Source organism: Notothenia rossii, assembly GCF_949606895.1.
Source record: "Notothenia rossii genome assembly, chromosome: 9".
Taxonomy (NCBI): domain Eukaryota; kingdom Metazoa; phylum Chordata; class Actinopteri; order Perciformes; family Nototheniidae; genus Notothenia; species Notothenia rossii.
This window is the reverse complement of record NC_136907.1, coordinates 33,405,851-33,429,489: the sequence shown is the minus strand read 5'-3', so window position 1 is coordinate 33,429,489 and position 23,639 is coordinate 33,405,851. Positions and strand designations below refer to the sequence as shown.

Here is a 23,639-nt window from a genome sequence, read left to right as displayed (position 1 = left end):
TGATGGGTACGTGGAAGTATGCATCCTTCAGGTGGAAGTGAACCAGTCGTCCTGGTGAACACATTCCAGCACCTGTTTGATCGTCAGCATGTGGAAATACTGACAGATCGAGGATGTCTCATTCCACCAGTCTTTTTCGGGATTAGAAAAATAACGGGAGTGAAAACCCCTGATTTTCCTCCCTTTGAGGAACCCTGGAAATATCCTCTTTCAACAGGAGTACCAGCAGCTCGGATTGGAGCGCAAGACATAGCTTCTGGGATAACATGAGTGTTTCCTGTATCCCATTGAACTGTGGGGGGGGGGGGGGGGGGGGGGAGAGGCGAACTGCAGGTCGTATCCTCTGCTGATCAGCCTGCTCATCCATCCGTCCATCAGACACACGCGCTTCCACTCTGAGAAAAACTCTGAGAGCGGGCGCACGCGCTCGAGATGTGTTTTTGTCCATCATGGTGACGAGCCACGCCATGCCAGAGCCCCTGCCGCCGCTGCCCGTGAGGCAAACCAAGGTGTGCTTGGACCGAAAGGGCTGCGCGGGGGCCACCACACGCTGCGTCTCACTCCGACTCTCATCATGAGGCGCGTCCACGCTCAGGGGATGGATGGAGGTGTGTGCAGTGCTGCCCACATGAGGCGTTAACGGCGCTCATGGGTTTATTAAGGCCGTGTGTACGAGGCGTATCTCGGACAGAGGAATGCCGCGAGCTCTGTAGTTTATTAACCAACAGGTTAAAAACAGGCTTCTGCTGCGAGCCCCGGTGTCTACTAATCAACAGATTAGTGGAAGCCGGCTTAATTAGTGCGCTCTGAAATGTATTAACCGACAGGTTAAAACCAGGTTTTAGCAACGAGCCCTGCTGGCTATTAACCGACAGGCTATAGGCAGCTGGTTTACACAGGGCGTGAGGCAACCCAAGGTGGGCTTGGACCGAAAGGGCTGCGCGGGGGCCTCCACACGCTGCGTCTCACTCCGACTCTCATCATGAGGCGCGTACACGCTCAGGGGATTGATGGAGGTGTGTGCAATGCTGCCCACATGAGGCGTTATAACGGCGCTCATGGGTTTATTAAGACCGTGTGTAGGAGGCGTATCTCGGACAGAGGAATGCCGCGAGCTCTGCAGGTTATTAACCGAGGTTAAACCCGGCAGGCTTCTGCAGCGAGCCCTGCTGTTTATCAACGGTTAGTGGCAGCCGGCTTAATTAGCAGCTCTGCTTCCTTGGAGGCTCTCGCGGAGCAGACCAGGAGCGGGGGAGCCTCACTCCCTTTTGACTCGCCGCCGGGAGACCCTGTCTCTGGGGTGGCGGGGGAGCGGAGACGTGGGACGGAGCCCCTGCAGTCGCCGAAGGGCGAGTCTGACGCCGAGGGGGTTGCTGTGGGCGTCTCTCCGCTTGCGGCCTCTTGTGGCCGGCGTGGACGCCGCGGCTGCTGCGGGCGTTGGTGCCGCTGTGGGCGCTCAGCAGGCTGGAGCCAGCTGACATGCTGGCGAATGCCGTCCGCCTGTTCCGCGGCCGTTTTCATGGACTCCACCATGGCGTGGAACTGGGGTCCTAACAGCCAGTACGGGCTGATTGGAGCGTCCAGTAGCACTTTTCTGGCGGTCTCCGTAACAGACGCCTGCTGCAGGTGGCGCTGGATCTTCAGTGCTGCGCGGGTGCGCAGGGGGATTACCCAATAGCGATAGCCTTAGAGGGCGAAGCCATATACGAAATAGAACGCTGTGGTGGCTGTACTGCTCCAGCCGTCTCCTTTGTGTTTGTTTGTTTCCCCCTGTCTGTGTTGTTTGTGCGTGCGTGGTGGCTGTCACTCCTGGCTCCCGGCTCAATCTCCATTCACCTGCTGCAATCAGCTGTGCACCCTCCCCGACTGCACACCTGCTTTCCATTAAGCCATTTACAACGACATATCAACGGAGGCTCCACAACCTTTACGGCTGATACTTGCGCATTACTTTCTGTTATGGATCAGTATCAACAGTCCTGCCTGTAACATTACTATATTATCAATGCTACGTTAGTTATAGCCTGATATATGATAGCTACACTGTTCGAAATGGGGGGGAGCCAGGGGGAGCTTGGCTCCCCTGAAGGCCGACTTTGAGATAAATAGGGGGAGCCAAAACAATCGTGCATATTTGTGTCACACAGATTAGAAATGTTGAGTTACTGTAAATAAAAGTTCTTGAAATAAATAAGTTATTGTTCATTACAGTTTCTGAATATTTTTTTTTTATATTTGTGAATATATCTGGGTGTTTCCATCTGTACGTGGCGGCGCTGCATTCTTTACGCTACTTACATTGCTATGGTTACGGCAGGCGATGCTGGCGCGGTATTTTATATTTTCATATTGATATTTTTTTAACTCTGGCTTTGTAATAAAAAATATGGCGAAACGAAAACATCCAAGCCTCGCAGCTTTTGGATTCACAAGCAAAGAAGCGAAGGAGTCTAAAATTGACAACGTGAACGGAACAACTTTTAGTTGGCCGACTGTAAGCGGCGTTACGGCCCGTCTACACTACAGGCATCAAAAAATCTTGAAGATGGGCGTGTCTGAAGCTTGCCGAATTTTTGCGTGCAACGCGACCAACAACCAATCACATGAATCTCCCGCCCCCGACATACAAAGCAATAGCAATGTTAAAACAAAGTAAACTGGATATAAACTCTCCAAACAGGCGAAAAACCTACCAGTTTCACCCACTGTCTCTGCCACCTCCCTCCATGCCTGGTTCCTCCGGTTTGTATCCCGGTAAATAGTTCTGGTCGTAAAGAACCGGGTGATTTGCTACCGTAATATCTCGTTTGGAATATGAGGAAATTAACTGCGGTCTGGCTCTCCCAGCTTGCACGCGGTTTGATTGGCTGCGCTTGCAATGGCGGGATTTGCATAAACGGGATTTGATTGGCTGATGCCAAGCATCGAGCCTATAGATGCTCATGATGCTTGCAAAGCCATGCCATGCTCCCCACAATGCAGTTCGGCGAAGATTAAAAATCTTCTACGTCACCCCATTCAAGTGAATGGGCGAAGCGTTGAAAGCATTTTTCGATGCCTGTAGTGTAGACGGCCCGTTAGGGTCGAGTTTGACAGCTCCACACCGAGGGAGAGGCCTGCCGATGCAGAGCCTGAAGAGGCTTCAACAACGGCCACAGCCACCTGCGCTAGCGAACCTGACGATGCCCATTACCTGCATTTTAACTGGACACAGAAAAGATGGAGTGAGTGGAATGAAAGGTATCCATGGCTTTAAAAAAAAAAAAAATGTGGATGTGAGATTTGCAAAGAGGGAAAAAGTATATTGATCTCCCTGCCGCTCGTAAAAAAATCCACCTGAGTGCATCTTTCACAAGAATGGATTCAGGGAAAAGTCAGCAGTGATCAACAGAATAACCTGCGGTAAAAGATTTATAAGCACCATAAGAGCCAGGTCCAAGAAAAAGCGATCGAGATTTTGGAGATGAGAAAAAAGATGACCTACCAAACAAGGTAGGCATATTGGCAATCAATATTGATCTAATGCAGGAAACACATCTTTCAGGTCTGCCTATATGATTGCCAACAAATATATATATAGGGCTCCCCTGAAAGCAAATGGGTAATTCGAACACTGGATAGCTAACTTCACAATGTTGTGATGTGACGTTAGCTAACATTCTGTAGCTAACGCCGGTCACTCACCAAGATAGCTGCCCAGTTCTCCACTGGTTCTCCTCACACCACAGCTCAATTTCTCTCCGATGGCCGTTATTTCTTCTAATCCTTGGCTACTCCTGGTCTCTTGGATGCCTAACAGGCTCATAATTATAAGGTTGTGGTCCGTCATATGCATTCGAATATTCATGTTCAACTTCTTCTGTGTCTTCTGTGTCGAAACTAGCATTGGGATCCATGTTTATTAATACGTTACACCGGCCGCTCTCTCCCTTGTTTACCCAATGTTACGTCACACGCGGGAGGTCACGTGCCGAGGCTTTTTTATGCGGAAGTGAAAATGTCTTCCAAAAACAACGCCAGATGTCACTGTAGTGTATATTTCTGAATATTCTTTTGAAAATCTAGTGTATTCATCATTTTCCTACACATTTATTCACAGGTGTCTTTAACCTGGAAGTTGCTCTTTAAACGCATATACTGTTGTGTCTCATACGCATGGACTTGGTTATTAATTCATTTGCCTAATAGTTGCTTAAACTGCTACAATAACATTTGCAATTCGTTTTTAATCTGCCATGTAGGCTACGGTATCAATAGGCTTGTTTGAGACGAGCTGCGGCTCGCCTCGAAAGTAGACGAGAATAGCCGATCGCAGCCGGGAGAGGTCTCAAAAAGGTTGCGTGAAGTCGGACAGCTCGGAGTCGGCTTCTTCTTCTTCTTCTTCTTCTTCTTCTTCTTCTTCTTCGTCTTCTTCTTCTTCTTCTTCTTCTTCTTCTTCTTCTCTTGGTTTTTTGGCGGATTGCAAACAACTTTAAGGTGCATACCGCCACCTCCGGAGTCGGCTTGACTCGGTTTGCATTTATAAAGAATGCACAAATGTGTTTAATCGTTAATGTCAGATATGTACTAAGTAAATACATTTGTTCCTGCTCAAGATTAGATTCAACTTTATTGTTATTGCACAGATTACAGGTACTGAGACAACGAAATACAGTTTAGGAGTCCAAAAAGCAGTAAAGTGAAAAGTAATGTACACAATCTACAGAATAAAATATAGAATGAATTGAATGATGAATAAACAGTGAGGGGTATGAATACACTAGATACACACAGCAGCCTGTGAGCAGTATGAACAGTGTGTATGAATACACTAGATATACACAGCAGCCTGTGAGCACTGACCAGTATGAATATGCTAAGATATATAAAGTATGAAAACGGTAAGCAGTGCAAGTATAGTATAAAATATATGAATATTAATTTCATGATAAACATTGTGGAACAATGATGAAAAATGTGAATGGAAGTGGCGAGGTAAAACTGACACAAAACAACAACAAACTTTTGCCAAGCCAATTGGAGAGCTTCATCAGCAGCACGGGGTAAAACCCACCAATGAGCGCTCAGCTCGAGATACCAGCGAGCCATTTCCCATCAAGCATTTCGCTTCTGCAGCCCGTGGAGAGGAACTGCGCCGCCTCGCCGCGCCTCGCTATCAAGTCTGCGGGCGTCTTTGTCCCGCGAGATTTCAACGCCTCATGCAGGCGAGCCTCCGGAGCAAGTTGGACAAAAATGAATAACCATCATGCAAACGCACTAGCAAGACAACGATCGCAACTGCGCAGGTCTGCTGATGAAACTCTCCAATTGGCTCGGCAAAAGTTTGTTGTTGTTTTGTGTCAATTTTACGTCGCCACTTCCATTCACATTTTTCATCATTGTTCCACAATGTTTATCATGAAATGAATATCCATATATTTTATACAATACTTGCACTGCTTACCGTTTCATACTTTATGTATCTTAGCATATTCATACACGCTGTTCATACTGCTCACAGGCTGCTGTGTATATCTAGTGTATTCATACCCCTCACTGTTTATTCATCATTCAATTCAGTCTATATTTTATTCTGTAGATTGTGTACATTACTTTTCACTTTACTGCTTGTTGCACTCCTGGTTGGAAGCTAAACTGCAATTCGTTGTCTCAGTACCTGTAATATGTACAATAACAATAAAGTTGAATCTAATCTTGAGCAGGAACAAATGTATTTACAGTACTTAGTACATACTCTGACATTAACGAGTAAACACATGTGTGCATTCTTTATAAATGCAAACCGAGTCAAGCCGACTCCGGAGGTGGCGATATGCACCTTAAAGTTGTTTGCAATCCGCCAAAAAACCGAGAGAAGAAGAAGAAGAAGAAGAAGAAGAAGAAGAAGAAGAAGAAGAAGAAGAAGAAGAAGAAGAAGAAGAAGAAGCCGACTCGGAGCTGTCCGACTTCAGGCGAGCTTTTTGAGACCTCCCCCGGCTGCGATCGGCTATTCTCGTCTATTTTCGAGGCGAGCCGCAACGCCTCTCAAACAAGCCTGTTGTGTCAAGTGGGCACGTCGTGTGGGGGCGTGTCGTGTTGGGGGCGTGTCTTGTACCATCTGCGGCTGTAGCTGGGTGATAGGCTTGTTGAGATTCGTTGTTTTGTTTTAGTTTTATGTCGCCACTTCCATTCACATTTGCAATCGGCTACTCTCGTCTACTTTCGAGGCGAGCCACAGCTCATCTCAAACAACCCTATTGTTAAACTCCGCACACTGAGCTCTGATTGGTCAGCAGGCGGTGCTCCGGAGCAGGTTTGCCGTTCAGCATAATTGACCATGGAGAAGAGAACCAGCGTCGTAAGACCGGAAACCCAGAGTTTACCCTGAAGTTACCTCGCTAAGCAAAAAATCCGGCTTCGTAGTACAGGCCTCTGGTCTGGTTCGTATGAGAACATGTTCACCTTATAGTTATTAAAAGTTGCAGCACTATCTCACTTGGTAGAATTGCTCCCAGCCATAAGAGCAGCACATAACTGCTAATGAATCAATGAGAACACAAGTGAGTGTGAAGAAAATAGCTTCTAATTACCCTGAAACAATTAAAGTCACTGCCACAGTACCACATACTGTCAACAGCTTGTTAGCAGTTTATAAATTACTGAACGTGTTCACCTGAAGAAAAACAGATTGTGCCATTCACTTGAAGACGTTTCAGTCTGTGCATTAAATAGCCATTCCAGGGTTTAATATTGAGGGTAACAAAGCATAGCATAACATGACATAACACAACATAGAATATCAATTTGTCAATTAATAACAAACAATTAATCACGTTTATCACAATAATAATATTTATATCATGATTTATCAGAATTAATTAGAAGTTTAAAATACGACTTGTATTTTTTGGGGGGGATAAAACAAATACATGTGTGGTATTGTTGTTGTAAAAAAGGCATGAGAAACTCGGAAGATAAATCAGAAGGTTTTGACTTTATTATGACATGATTTGATTTACAGTGGGGCAAAAAAGTATTTAGTCAGCCACCAATTGTGCAAGTTCTTCCACTTAAAAATATGAGAGAGGCCTGTAATTTTCATCCTAGGTATACCTCAACTATGAGAGACAAAATGAGAAAAAAATCCAGAAAATCACATTGTCTGATTTTTAAAGAATTTATTTGCAAATTATGGTGGAAAATAAGTATTTGGTCAATAACAAACAAACAAGATTTCTGGCTCTTACAGACCTGTAACTTCTTCTTTAAGAGCCTCCTATGTCCTCCACTTGTTAACTGTATTAATGGCACCTGTTTGAACTTGTTATCAGTATAAAAGACACCTGTCCAAACCTCAAACAGTCACACTCCAAACTCCACTATGGCCAAGACCAAAGAGCTGTCAAAGGACACCAGAAACAACATTGTAGACCTGCACCAGGCTGGGAAGACTGAATCTGCAATAGGTAAGCAGCTTGGTGTGAAGAAATCAACTGTGGGAGCAATTATTAGAAAATGGAAGACATACAAGACCACTGATAATCTCCCTCGATCTGGGGCTCCACGCAAGATCTCACCCCCGGGGGGACCTAGTCAATGACCTGCAGAGAGCTGGGACCAAAGTAACAAAGGCTACCATCAGTAACACACTACGCCGCCAGGGACTCAAATCCTGCAGTGCCAGACGTGTCCCCCTGCTTAAGCCAGTACATGTCCAGGCCCGTCTGAAGTTTGCTAGAGAGCATTTAGATGATCCAGAAGAGGATTGGGACAATGTCATATGGTCAGATGAAACCAAAATATAACTTTTTGGTAAAAACTCAACTAGACGTGTTTGGAGGAGAAAGAATGCTGAGTTGTATCCAAAGAACACCATACCTACTGTGAAACATGGGGGTGGAAACATCATGCTTTGGGGCTTTTTTTCTGCAAAGGGACCAGGACGACTGATCCGTGTAAAGGAAAGAATGAATGGGGCCATGTATCGTGAGATTTTGAGTGACAACCTCCTTCCATCAGCAAGGCCATTGAAGATGAAACGTGGCTGGGTCTTTCAGCATGACAATGATCCCAAACACCGCCCGGGCAACGAAGGAGTGGCTTCGTAAGAAGCATTTCAAGGTCCTGGAGTGGCCTAGCCAGTCTCCAGATCTCAACCCCATAGAAAATCTTTGGAGGGAGTTGAAAGTCTGTGTTGCCCAGCGACAGCCCCAAAACATCACTGCTCTAGAGGAGATCTGCATGGAGGAATGGGCCAAAAATACCAGCAACAGTGTGTGAAAACCTTGTGAAGACTTACAGAAAACGTTTGACCTCTGTCATTGCCAACAAGGGATATATAACAAAGTATTGAGAAGAACTTTTGTTATTGACAAAATACTTATTTTCCACCATCATTTGCAAATAAATTCTTTAAAAATCAGACAATGTGATTTTCTGGATTTTTTTTTCTCATTTTGTCTCTCATAGTTGAGGCATACCTAGGATGAAAATTACAGGGCTCTCTCATCTTTTTAAGTGGGAGAACTTGCACAATTGGTGGCTGAATAAATACTTTTTTGCCCGACTGTATTAGCATGGAGTTTTTCCTCACTTCTTCAACTAAAGCAGGTGTCTCAGACTCCAGGCCCATCTGGCCCGCGAGACAGTTTCTCATGGCCCCTTTGTTGATATCATGTAATAGTGTTAATCTGGCCCGCGCGTTTACGTTTGCGCTTTATATTTCAATTTTATTTTTCCCGCTGCTGCTGCTGCTGCTGGCAGGGAACTGCTGAGCGGAGTTCCCTCGCCCCTCCCCCCTCCGAGGGAACTCCGTCACACGTCAATCAAATGCGCGCAGCGGAATCAATCCAGAGTGATCCAAACGTGACACAGAGTGGAAGCAAAATATATTGCCATGTCTTCATCAAAACTTTCAGGGAAAAGAAAAATTGATGATGACCACAGAACATTTCAGGAGAAGTGGGAGACTGAATATTTTTTTGTTGAGTACAGGGGAAACGCAAAGTGCCTTATATACACAGAGAAAATCGCTGTATACAAGGAGTATAACGTCAAACGCCACTACTCAACTAAACATGCAGAATATGCAAAATACCTGGGAGATGAGAGAGAGAAAAAAGTCACAGAGCTAAAAAACATTCTATGGAAGCAACAACATCTCTTCAAGAAAGGAAGCAATGAGGCTGATTTAGCAGTCGAAGCTAGCTATGTGGTGAGTGAGATGATTGCTAGAGCGGGAAAGCCGTTTACGGAAGGCGAGTTTGTAAAAAAATGCATGTTGCAGGCTGCAAGTATAGTCTGTCCGGAAAAGAAGGGTCAGTTCAACAACATCAGCCTGTCAGCTAACACAGTGGCTGAGCGCATTTCTGACTTATCAAGTGACATATATGATCAGCTGTGCGACAAAGCCAAACTTTTCCGTGCATACTCTGTGGCTCTTGATGAGAGCACAGACATCAATGACACCCAGTGGTGTAGTCTACTTTTTTGTAGTGGGTATACTGTAATAATTGTATTCATCCTGTCTCGAAGCAACACCTCATGAACACCATCACACTTAGGCCTACTAATGCATAGACTAGTCTTGAGACTGGTTATGTGTTATCAACATGTCAATGTATTATAAGCATTTTTATGTGACTTTTAACTGCCAGAGACATTAACAATAAAAAAATAAAAGAATGAACAACGATGGAAAAAGCCCACTTATCTTCTAGGGTTGAACAATTAATCGACATTTTTATCAAAATCTCAATATGGCCTACTGCAAACACTGTCTCTGACACAGCTCTCACCAAATGTCCAACTAAATCCTGTCCACCCTTCTCCGTGAGCTCCTGGGCTATTTTGTGTGCTCTGGACGTCTCATGTCGTCTAATCTTGTTTCTCAAAGAGGCCAGAGATGTTGATCTGCTTGAATCTGAGGACTGGATCTTAAAGTGCACCCACTCCTCAGACATAGACACTCGTTGTTCTGTGAGGACACCTGTTGATTTTGTAGCGCTGCAAAGAGCACAACCTGGAAATAAACAAAACCATGACTAATTAGCATAATACAAGTTTTTACCAATAATATCTGCAGAAAAGAGCCAAGATTTACTCAAAAGTATTTAATAAACTGCTTGCAATATTTACATCATGGCTAACAAATGCATGAAAAGCAGATAAAAGGAGAAAAATGTTCCACTTTTTCAATAGCTAATTATTTGACAACTACTGATAACTAACATATAGTAATATAATGGTGCAAATGTTTTAAATGCACTTTTAACATGACCATGAATTAACTCTCATTTGCATAGTCATTGACTTTATGAATTTCTGTTGTTTAGATCAGCTTTCCTTTGCATGTGTGCTGACATTTACCTAACTTTCTGTCCCTCCACTCTAACCAAGGATGCCTGTTCTTACATTCCAGCTACTGTTACGTTAATGATAACCATGCTAATTCCACTTACCGGGTAAATTTGCGGTAACGCCGGGCTCGTTCTCTGTCACCTTTAGGACAGCCGCCTGACCTGGCTCTTCTTCTGTAGTGGTAATAGGGGAAAACTTCGGAAAACATTAAAATATTTTCGTCTGTTTTCGTTTCATGTTTGCTTCCTGTTTAGCGCTCCGCGAACTTGAATGATGGAAGGATCAAATTCTGATAACGTTAGAGAAACGTGGGGTTTGTCAGAGCCGAACAAAGTGTGTTGCTGTTGCTTAGCAACAGGCCAAAGGCGACGGAAGCCCCAGACGTCCAAAAGTATTAACACAGAAGGGGGCGAAAGCGTGAAAGCGAAGTCACAAAATGATGTTGTTACGTATCATCGCTCATTTTTAAGAGGGTATACGGAAATCACTGGCATTTTCTAGTGGGTATACGGCGTATACCAGCGTATCACGTAGACTACACCACTGATGATACCGCTCAGCTCGCAATGTATGTCCGTGGTGTTGATGACAATTTTGAAGTGACAGAGGAGTTGCTTACAGTGAAACCAATGCATGGCCAGACCACCGCTCAGGAGATATTTCAGCAACTGTGTGATGCCATTGCGGATATCGGTCTGCCATGGAAAAGGTATGTTGGAATTACGACGGACGGAGCGCCATCAATGACAGGGAGAAAAAACGGGCTGGTGGCACTTGTTCAAAGAAAACTGGAGGAGGAGGGTGTGGAGGAGGCTATTGCTCTGCACTGCATTATCCATCAGCAGGCCCTTTGCAGCAAATGCTTGAAGTTTGACAATGTGATGTCTGTCGTTGTGAAATGCATCAACCATATCAGATCCAGGGGCTTAAAGCACCGCCAGTTCCGTGCTTTTTGGAGGAAATTGAGTCAGAATATGAGGATGTGCTCTACTTCACAGAGGTACGTTGGCTCAGCAGGGGAAACGTCCTGTAGAGGTTTTTTGAGTTGAGAACAGAACTGAAAGTATTCATGCTGGAGAAGGGTGGGATGGCTGTTCCCGAGCTGAGTGATCCCAAATGGCTCATGGACTTAGCTTTTCTTGTTGACATCACGCAGGAGCTGAATGCTCTGAATAAGAAGTTGCCGGGCCAGGGCCAGCTTGTTAGTGCAGCATATGACAATGTCAGAGCATTCTCTACAAAACTGATGTTATGGAAAGCCCAGCTCCCTCAGAAAAACCTCTGCCATTTCCCAGCATGCAAGGCTCTCATGGACAGGGGCACAGCATTCAGTGGTGAGAAGTATATTGATGCCATTGTGAAGCTACAGGAGGAATTCGATCAGCGGTTTGCAGACTTCAAGACACACAGAGCCACTTTCCAAATGTTTGCAGACCCCTTCTCCTTTGATGTGGAAAATGCCCCTGGTGTGCTTCAAATAGAGCTCATCGACCTGCAGTGCAATTCTGAGCTCAAAGCCAAGTTCAGGGAAGTGAATGGGAAAGCAGACAAGCTTGGACAGTTCATGAGAGAATTGCCCCCCTCCTTCCCTGAGATTTCCAGGATGTTCAAGCGGACCATGTGCCTTTTTGGGAGCACATATATGTGTGAACAGCTCTTCTCCACCATGAACTTCAATAAGTCAAAGTACAGGTCCAGACTTACTGATGCACATCTTCAAGACATACTGAGGGTTTCAACTGCTTCCTCCCTCAAACCAAATGTGGCTCAGCTGTGTGAGAGGAAGCGCTGCCAGGTCTCTACCAGCAAGGAGTAGGTAAGAAAGAGCAACTGTACATAGTTATGTTGTGAAGAACAGTTCATGTTAAGAAGATGTTGAATAACTGTTAATGTTGTATTTTTTAATAAATGTTTTGCGGAATATTTGAAGCGGCCCAGACTTACCCAGACTCTACGTCCAGCGGCCCCCAGGTAAATTGAGTCTGAGACCCCTGATCTAAAGCATCAACGAAGCTGCTGTGATTCCCCTCTGTATGAAGTGTGCTGTGCTACACAGGGCATGTTCTCTCTGCCTCTATCATACTGCAGCTCTATCTGTTCCTACAGTCCAGTCTGCTGGCTCCCTCTCCTCTGCAACTTCAACAAACTGGTGCATGGTTCAGCAAAATGTCTTTCCTCCATTTTCCCCTCACCTAAAGAAGGAGTGCAGAGCATTAGTCATGGGTGTGATGTTACAGAGAGGCAGTGATGCTTCTCCCTGATGTCCAGTGGTCTCCAGTCAGTGGTATACGTGCAGCTTGTGCCAATTCCTCCACTATCTTACCTTTTCACTGCCGAGCAATTCACCATAGACGTCCTTGCTGGTATTAAGAGAGCAACATTGGGTATAACTTGGTAATGTAATTCATTTGCGTTAAAAAAAAATTACGCATGAACTTTTCCAGATGAATCGCTAACATAACATAACTTAACATAACATACCATAACCTACAAATAACAGTAAAGGCCCTCTATCATCTGCCAGTGGGTAAGAGCTCTCGCACATCATGGATATATTGGATGGATCAGATGATCTTTTCTGTGATTGCCTGAATGCTCATATGTGAGGGTTTGTCACATCACAGTCCTGTCTTATTCACCTGTGAGTCGCAGGCATATTTTGCACTTTGGGAACATTTTTACTATCAAGCAATTTCTGCATGCATCTGCAACACAGCCTAGTATCCTCGGGATGACAGCGACATGAGATGATTCCACTTCTCTTGCAATTAACATGGCCTTTGAACGGAACTTCGTTTTTATAAAAACATATCTTAGAAAGCAAGAATTTGAAATCAATTTCAAGTATCAACTGTGAGGTGATAGGGGAGAGTGGGGTAAGATGACCCGCCCCCTTTATCTAGGGCAGTGTTTTTCAACCTTTTTTGAGCCAAGGCACATGTTTTACTTTAAAACAATCCTGAATCACACCACCAAAAAAGTGTTGAAAAATGACACATTTACAATGGCAATTAGTCATTAGTCTCTCAATGTATTTATACTCACTCAGTGTGAAACCTGGGAGTGTTTAGACTAGAGGAACAAAAAAGCTGATATTGTGGCAGGAACTGAAGAAAGGCACACAGGAAGCTCTCAGTCCCTCTCTGTTTTTTGTTTTTATAGCAGTCATGCTTGAAAAGCTCGCTTGTGACCATGACACTTTTGTTATCCCTTTCCTCACACCATGCATAACGGAGTCGGTGCATCAGGATCCCCGGTGAAAGTAAATCCAAAAATGATAACTTTCGCTGTATTTTCTTGAGCTCACTGTTTTTGCTTTCTTTTGACCACCACTCATATTACTCTCATCATCTGGGTTAGATTTTTGTCCAGGGCCCAGTTCAGAGTCTTTTTCGTTTTCAAATATGTATAAATCGCTGTACGTCTTGTCACCAACACCTCTCGTGCGCATCACTAATTCTCTTGTCTTAAACTGAGCTACTGCCACCCACTGGGCAGGTCAGTATACATGGAAGAGTATTTCATTACTTACTACATTGCAGGCACATACGCATAACCATGGTAAATTATTAAGTAACTAAATAATATTTTTTTGGACTAATTAAGTGAAGTTGGATAATTTCCCACGGCCGCGGCACGGTGGTTGAAAATCACTGATTTAGGGAACATTTGTTGTCATTTGAGCATAAATGCAGGAAGCACCCATCATTTCTATTTGGCTGCGATGGAGAGAAGCACATGGTAAAATGGTAAATGTTTCACAAGAAACCATATTCTGCTTGTCAAAGATTTAATAACTGTTCTGTCAAAGCAAAAATATCCAGGTCTGAAAATATGTCATACATGTTGGTTATTTAGCAAGGTGTAAAACCATGTGAATCATTTATCTAAAGATTAGAATGAAGGAATAAACTAGACAGTTTTTGTCGAAAAAAGTAGCTGGGGCAAAGCGAGCCAGCGGTTCAACATAACTGAGGCACTGCAGTTAAGTTTCTGTAGTATACAATGGTATGTAAATGTAGTTTTGCACTGTTACATGATCCAGTAGGTCAGCTAAGGGTAACTGGTCTTGTGTAGCTAAAACAGTATCTTGATAGAACGATTTCTATACTTTTAGGTCTAGATCGGTTCAATCATTTTAAGGTTTGCCACAATCTCAACTTACCCCTTGACTCAGATCTACTTACCCCTAAGTTAAGCTTTTTTTTGAGAAGTCATATTTTAATGGCCCTTTGTGATAGATGTATTAGTTTCATTTTGATTGACAGAAAACATCCTGAAGTTAAGGTTGTTGTTGTTATTTGACTTCAATCAAATTGTTCCTTGCCTAAAGGTCAACATAAGTAAATATTGGCTCATCTCACCCAAATCTCCCTACTGTTGCTGCAACAACGTTCAATAAGACATTTCTGGTCAGAATCAGAGGGATTCCAATATTTGAACATTCAAGATACTTTTGAAAGCTGTGAACCTCAACGCAGTGGTTTAGATACTGGTATTCACCTACAGCTACATGCAGATCTACTGCAGTCATGTATTGTAATGTATTGCTTTCGTGCACAATACATCTTCTTTATTTGCCATTTAAATGAATTGTCATAATAATGACCAGCTAAGATATAATGATGGTGGTTTCTTTGGGTATATTTAGAGTTTTCAGTTTTCTCTGAATAAGCAGACACTTGTAAGGAAGCTGCTCTGTATCCCAGCAGCTCTACAGCAGTATTTCTCAGCGGCACCATTCACGAGGCCTGCTGTTATCAGAGTGGAGTTTGGAGCGGCCCCATGAGGGCCACTGAAACTGTGGACAAGATGACTTGCTGCAGTTGACGATATAATTACACCGGATGAAGCACTGGCATAACTTTGTTGGAATTACTGTAGCAGAGTTCTATAATGAAGTTCGGGAATACACAATTAGCAAATTCCATTTGATGATTTGATATCAACATATTGTTTTTTCAGCTGAGGCTTAATTAATATTTCATAATGATTAGCATACACTTTAAGCTCCGCGTTTATGGGGGGGGGGGAGAAAACACAGTGGACTGTTTTTCCTGGAAGTGCTACAAGCTCTAAAAAATGGGAACCCTTCAGAGAACAGAGTGAAGGAAAATCTCATATTCAGCCATTTACTGTAGACCTCTCTGAGGATTAGCTATGGTTATAAAGTTATGTAAGTGATCGATAACAAACAAAGTGCTTAGTCCCACTCTGTCATGACTTTCACTTAGAGTCCAATTATTTAGAACAACCAGCAACACGTGATTAATTATCATCTCCTAATTAGACTCTCACTTTTGGGAGGCTTTAGAATTTAGATGATTTCAGACCAAGGAATTTTTCTCATATTTCCATACTGGTAATTCAGATAATTCTCTCTCTCCCCATCTGCTGGCACACAAATAAACATAAACATAAACACAAACACAAACACAAACACACACACACACACACACACACACACACACACACACACACACACACACACACACACACACACACACACACACACACACACACACACACACACACACCCTGCATGATGAATTGAAGTTGGTTTAACTCAATATCTGGATATTCTCTCTTCTGATATTGACTTCTGCAGGCATCTCGTTGCTGAGATACAATGCTTGAATATAATTGCACAGACACTTATTAGTGCGGGTGATAGAATGTGTTCCAACGTAATTCAGTGGATAAATGTAGGCCGAAGTGAACGGCTCTCAGCTGAGGTGTTGCTGCAGAACAGCAGCTGGAATGGCAGGAAGTGTTCATGAAGTGAAAGTAAATCCTGCTCTTAGAGTAAACTAGAGAATGCAATTCCTGAAGAAATTGCTAGTGGGAATGCTTTATGCTGAAAAGCTGAGGCTAAACTGCTATGCTGAAATGTAATGTGTAAGAAGAAAGTGAATAATTTAGATTGAAATGATACATGAACACTGGGGGCTTGAATGTGTGATGAGAGAAAAAAATAAAGTAAAAAGACTTGGAAAAGCAGCAGAATATTTGAACTGCAAACTTCTGAACTAACTTGATGGCGAATGATCTGTCGGCATGGCAACGGCATTCGATGACACCCCATAATACGCTTAGATGCGTTGATGGCTGCATCGTTACAAAACCTGTGAAGTTTTGGGGCGTTTGGAGCATTTTCACTGAAGTTCTGAGAAAACCGTGTTTCAAGGCGAGCATTGTGTTGCCATGGCAACGGCAATTGAAGAAATCTCAAAACTGTCTTCACGGCTGGACTGTTAGCACACATGTGAAGTTTGAGCACTTTTTGAAAATTTTAATAGGAGTTATAGCGACATCATGTTTTATGGCGAGGGATGCGTTTCCATGGAAGCGGCATATGGTGAGATCTCAGATTTGACGTAGAGCTGTTGAAGCATGGACCGGTGATATACAAGTGAAGATTGGGGGACGATTGGACCGTGCCGATTGGACTTACAGCCACATCATGTTTCATGGCGAGTGGTCTGTCGCCATGGCAACGACATTTGATGACACCCCATAATACGCTTAGATGCGTTGATGGCTGCATCGTTACCAAACCTGTGAAGTTGTGGGCTGTTTGGAGTATTTTCACTGAAGTTATGAGAAAATCGTGTTTTATTACATTACTCTCTCTCTTCTCTTGATCACCCTCTCTCTCTTCTCTCTCTCTTCTCTCTCTCTTCGGCATATGATGATGGCACCCCATAATTGACGTAGAGCTGTTGAGGGCAGGACTATTAACCTTTATCTGAAGTCTGCTGCTCTGAGCATGTCAGTTTGAGCGATGACATCATCGTGTTCCATTACACAGGTGTTTATATTTGAGCTAACGAGGCGTCCAGAGATCAGAGGTTTCCATTGTTCTGAATGAGAGATGAACCTCTTACATGTGAACGTTTTGTGGAAGAACCGTAACAGATATCTGTGAAATTTCAAAACGTGAAAACTGTCAAGGAAGTTGAGTATCTGAAATGTAATATTTGTGTACTTTCGGGTTAATAATGTGGCCCTTTTGGCAGATTAACTAAAGGTGTGCGGCTGCTACCGTGAGTAAATATCTGCGTGAAATTACAATGGGTTTTAATGGAGGAATGTTGAATGTTTTTGTCACTTCATGCCCTCAAGCAACACACTCTCACTCCATAATCGTCCAGGAGCGACGTTTGGTCAGGGTCCCGTGGCGTGCAGTTGTGACGCTCCTAGGCTCCTTCAGCTTCATAAAGGGACGCAAATAGCTTTCAACTGATTGCAATGTATTCCCATCTGCGGCGGGATTTGACGCTCATGGAAGCACGGCATTCGTTTGTGTCGGCTGCCCTTAAAGGCAATGTGAGCGTCCATTCCCATTGGATAACGGAGAATTGTACACCCGGAAGTAAGTATTCCCCTTACTATCGATTGATTTTACAGTGATATCTGCACTACTCATCGACTAAAAAACACCAGATTATCCTTGTTAATTACACAACATTGATTGGTTTAAATTGTGTGCAATGCTTTTGTATTTTTCCTCTTCGATTCGGAGAAACAAATATTTTTTCGGAGTAAAGGATGGAAGAAGACACAACACTACCCAGAATCCCCAGCTATCATTTAGGACCACACCTTGTGCTCTGTTTGACAAACCCCGTTTTTTTTCACCATTCATTCCAATGGCTGGCGTCTATGTCACGTGATCTTCAAATTTCTTCCTGCAGAAAAAAAAAACATGGCCGAACTTCGTTTTATTCTCGGTGGAAAATGCCTGTTTTAAAGTTAGTTTGGCCATTAAAATGCGTTTTGATGTCATTTGATGCGAGAAATATGAGTTGTTATTTCAGATTATGTGTTTATGTGTGCAGTGGATGTACATGATCTTTAGTTTGCTAGTTATTACGAAGATTACTTCAGGAAATTGCGTCCATAGAACGTTTTCATTGTTACCAAGGTGGTTGCTAGGGACGCTGCTATTGACATTATTTCTGTTATGTTGTGTAACTGTTTAAGAGTGTTATCTTTATTGCTACCCCCTTCCCCGTCAATGTATAGTGTTGGTCCACAGCGCAAACGTATTAGTTGAACAAAATCCGTATCTAAAGATACGTTATTTTACCCTTTGCAATTCCAGTCTCACATCTCACATCACATCGTCATTAACAAATAGACCGAAAACCTTTAAAAAAAATATATATATACTTTATTCCGAGTGTGCTTGATTTTCTCTTTGAAAGTCATTACATAACGGCATTGTAATACGTGGTTTGGGTGCATTAAATATTACATATCTGCTGTAGTTCTCTATTTATAGAGCCTTGATGAGAGGACTTCTAGACAAACATGAGGAACTGCCGCCAACACTGAAAACGTGACGTGGATCATAAATATATCAGCAATTAAACAACATCTTACATTTCTTTTCACACAATACGTCTCTTTACAGGATCAACACTAATTCGGCTGAATTTTATATTTGATCCAATTGGTAGATAGGCTGTATTTGTCACGATTCTCATGTTATGTCACGTTTATAGTTTTGTAGGTTTGGGTGTTTTTGCTGTTTTCCATGTCATGTTTTCCTTTGGGTTATTGTCTGGTCCTTTTCCCTGTGTTTTCCTCTTGTCATTAGTTTCCCTGGTGTGTCTAATTGTCTGATTATGTTCACCTGGGCCCCTGTGTTTTCTCCTCCCTCCTCACCTGTGTCTTGTTGTGTGATTAGTCTTGTGTGTATTTAAGTTCTGGGTTGTCTTTCTGTCTTGGTCGGTTCGTCTTGTTCCCTGACTAGTTCTGCGGTGAGTGTTCTGTTTTGTCATTGTACATATATATCATAGCCTTGAAATAAAGGAAGTTTCAGTTTATATCTGCATTTGGGTCCTGCTTGTTTCTCAAACCGTGACAGTATTCACACCATAAAGGTGCACAGCTGATAGAAAGGGACACCTGGTGGTTAAAGCATGTTATTGAATGTCATTATTTTTATTATTAGATATTAATAGGATCCCTATAAAGTATATTAATTACTCGTTATTCTCTACTAATAGTTAATTAAAGACTGTATATAATGACTATTTTGCACATCCCTTTCAAGATTTCAAGATTTTCTAAGGTTTATTGACATATCTTATTCACAAACGGTGTAGTTATGCACTGAAAAAAACGGGGAGTAAGATTTACTTAGGAACATCGAGGTAACAAAACGCACGCAGAAAACCTAAGTAAATTTAACCATGTATATTTCAAATAGCTTCTACTTACAGTTAACAAGTGTTTTTTTACTAAAGGCACTTAAGTAAACTTAACTGTCACACTCAGTTTTGTAAGTACATTTTATTTACTATTGTATAGTAGATTTTACTTAAGATTACATCTTATTACAAATCTCGAGTAAAAAATATTTGGCTTTTCAGGTTATTTTTACTTGCTATTCTTATCTTTCATTTAATAAATATGTAGGTAATATTTAAATATAATTATTAAGTAACATCAAATGCAATTCTTATTCAATAAAACTGTTTTACACTTTTAAAACGACACTATTCTGCCCCCACTTCCGTAGCGGGGCTGACAGACAGCAGGAAGAACACTCGGCTTTAGAAGTTCCGTTTTAAAGTTTTACTCAGAAAGAACTGTACAACTGGACACACAAGAAAATGTACATTCATTTCAAGCATAGCAATCATTTAACATATCATACATTCCACGCGTGTGTTAACAACCATATCATAAACGATGCGTTAGCTTCATGCTAACCCCTTTGGGAAATTACATTGAAAGGCTAGCGGTTAGCATACATCGTTGCAACTATGAATTAACAGCAATATTTCCACCATTTAACAATGTATCCCTCAAACATACTCTTCATTAACAATGTTGAAACAACAGCATAGAAACACTTACAGGCATAATGTTTTCTTAGACAACAATGCAGAGTAAAAACGTGCGTCTGAATACAAGAGACGAGATCTGCATAACTACGGCAACACAGAAAGTACAATACATAACTCAAAGCACTGTAATTACCATTTGTACCCACTCGGTGTCCTTTTGACCTAAACAAAAACATATTTATTTTTGTTCTGTTGTCTGATACAAGCCATGATTAATCTACAGTTTACAATGATTTTAACAAATACTGCACATACATCCGTGAAATTAAAGAGGCACAGAAACACATTGATATACTGTCATTCAGAGGTCCAAGGAGTATCCGGCCCTTTTCTTAAGTAAAACTATTTATACCACACTGTAAGAATACTCGATTAAAAGTGAAAGTCTGGTAATGAAAATGTTACTGAAAGGTCCCATGTCATGGCCATTTTCACTAATCATAATTCCATTGTTGAGGTCGACTAGAATAGATTTATATTGTGCAATTTTCCAAAATCACTTTGGTTTCTCATACAGCATCTCTGTAAACTACGTGTATTCACTGAATTTCACTCTCTGCCTTTAACGGCTCGTTGTAGCTCCAATAGCTCCAGCCCCCACCCTCCCTGTGAGCACAGTGTGCTCTGATTGTTCGGGACGTTGTGAATCGCGCTGAGCTCCGTGGAGGTGTGGTTTCCTTGTTTAGCGACAGCGAAACAAAGCCAAACTCACCCTGAGCACACACAAAGTCACAGCCAAAGTAAAAACAATAAGTGTGGCTTGATATTGAGTAAGAAAAAGGTTGATAAACGCTGTGAGAATGGGTCTGCAGAGAGTATTTCGCCACAATCCCAACTGTCTGTTATCAGCCTGCAGCCAGGGAGGAGAGATCAGCAGAGCTGCCTGCACTGAGTGTGTGTGTGAGGAAGTCCGTGGATTGGTCAATTTGGACCAATCAGCGGGGGCTTAACGTAACGGCTCCGCGGACGTAATGTAACGGATCCACGGATTGGTCCATTTGGTTCCGGGTAACGCATGACATCATGCGGTACCCGGAAGAATTAATGGACGATGACGTATCTCCAACGAGGCGTTTTGGGGAGGTATTTTCTGTGTTAAGAGTTTTACTCGCTACAGGGTGTACTTTGAGGGTTTTGACTCTGCAGACCGTTTACATGCATAAAAATCTTCATAACACACAAGGGGACGGGTAATAACCGGAAAAGCATGACATGGGACCTTTAAGTAAAAGTATAATTAGCTAAATGCTGTTTGAGTATTACATGTAAAAAAGTACCCTGTAGTAATTGTAGTAACCCTTGAGAACGTAATAGCTCAAGGATTTCTCACGATATTTACATTTTTTTGTAAATTAAAAAACAGAACCTGATACTTGATAAACTCTATATAAGATAGTGAAGCACAAAGTACAATATTTCCCTTTGATTTGTAGTTGAGTATAAAGTGCAACAAAAAGAACATTCTCAAGTACCTCAACATTACACCACTGCTTCTGCAAACATGTGGACTTTCAAGAGAAATGTGGAGGAAATTCAGTTTAAGAAAGATGTTTGCAAACGACAGAAGCGTATTTCAACTTTGATGTGTTCATTGCATGGATGATGTCCGTGAGCAGAAGGCAGGCGTTCACCCTCATCAAGCACCGCCGATCCCTCGATGGAGATGGACACGTTGGGAGGTGTGGCGTCTTCTTTTGCTGCACTTCATGGGGGACATGGATCTTCACGACACTCAGCATAGTCTTTTTTCCACGATATCTTTGCCTCCATTCTGTCAAAACATGTAAATCAGTGTTAACATACAATACTGTAAACCTTTCTGTGTATTTACTAAAAACTGATTGGGTTGAGTTAGCTATTTAATTTAGTGTTTAAGTAGCCATGTTCTTTTTAAGCAGAGGGGGTGGGGTAAGCTTCAAAGGCTTTATTATCATATGCAGTAGCTACAGTGTTGATATGGGAATTTATATTCATTCTTATTTGTTACGGTCAAAGTATGACCACAAGTAAGGAAGCTCAGTTCATTAAATGTTTGTCTTGTTCCCAACAGGAAGTAAACCTGATTAAATAATTGGGTTCTACAAGCTCAAACTATCAATTCTCCTGAATTAGAGAAGAGGGGCTTCTAAACGGGATTGTATGCGGGGGTGGAGGGAGTTAAATATTAGATAAATATAAAGTTTGGTGCGTGTAAGAGTGAGTGTTTTTAGCAGAGCCATATTGTGTCCTTGTGATTATGTTGATTATTACCTGTCTGTATTATGTTGCAGCTCAGCTGATTTTGGATTGATGTCAAAGGGAGAGGGACTTAAGTGAGAATGAAAACACAAGGTACGTTTAATACTACTGTTTTATATAAGTAAGCATACTAAACATGTATTCTATCACTGTATTATATAAGTAATCTTGTTAGTAACCTACTGTATGGCAGGTGGAGGGGCAGTGATGTTACAGGTGGAGGAGCAAGACTGCAAACTCACAAGACAGAGAAATCAAAGTTTGTTCTCCAGAGAAGAGGTTGATTTCACTTCAATTTTTTATTTCATATTTTCTAAAGATGTATGATGTCATTTGTCATACTTTGTTAAACTCACAAATAATAAAGTTCCATAACTTCAGTTGGGAAAAAAGACCACACCTTATCTCCCCAAGGCAATTTCCCATCCAATAGGTGTGCTATATAGGTGTGTATAACCCTTTCTCCTGTCTGTTACTCCCTCTTTCAGCACAAGAACCAGAGGGGGATTCAATGGAGCCTGAATACCTGCACTGAGACCCTCACCCTGCACCCTGAGTCTCAACTCTGTGTTTTTCAAGCCTTTCCCTGTTTTTTTGTATTAAACAAAACATTAAGCTTTCCCAATGGTGTGGTTTTCGTTTTGTGAAAAAGTGCAAATGCAGTGTTTGTATATAATTACCTCACATATGTTTTTGCTGTTGGTCGTGAAATTGCTCCTGCTGACTTGAGCCAGCCATTTTTTCCTCCGCTCTGTGTCAGTGGGGAAGCCGTACATTCGTACTCCTTTCTCGGAGCGATTTGAGCATCCCCAGGCAGCACAGCAAACCATGGTGGCGACTAGGAGGCAGCACAGCAAACCAGAACAACACGGAGGAAAAGGCACAGACAAACTGCATGATATGCTATTCAATGTTTATTGAATTCCATGTATTTGCAATGGATGTTCCTAAAACAACACATTTAACATCATCATCATGCTGCTGCTGCTGCTGCTGCTGCTAGTCCTTTGATAGTCACCTGTCGGTCTCCTGTCCTTTCTGAAAGCCATAAAGATGACATTAGTCATTTAGATAACTTGTGTCCTCAATTACCATGGGATTACTGAAACTACCATGAATTTAAGAAAATGGTAGAAATTAATCTAATCTGAATTTTGAAGCATTCCTTTAGATCCCCTCCCTCTAAATATATCAATAAAC

General features: G+C 42.3%; 1 long non-coding RNA gene across 2 annotated transcripts in view; it reads left to right on the top strand.

The window, feature by feature from the left end:
* Positions 1-23,059, top strand: part of LOC307018550 — a 144,112-nt gene extending 121,053 nt beyond the window's left edge. The window contains exons 3-5 of one of the 2 annotated variants that reach the window (XR_013802431.1): positions 22,472-22,532; positions 22,615-22,718; positions 22,928-23,059. This is a non-coding gene — a long non-coding RNA (uncharacterized lncRNA). Of the gene's footprint in view, positions 1-22,471; positions 22,719-22,927 lie in introns of both variants that reach the window. The other variant, XR_013802432.1, reaches the window with a different exon arrangement.
* Positions 23,060-23,639: the final 580 nt, after the last annotated feature.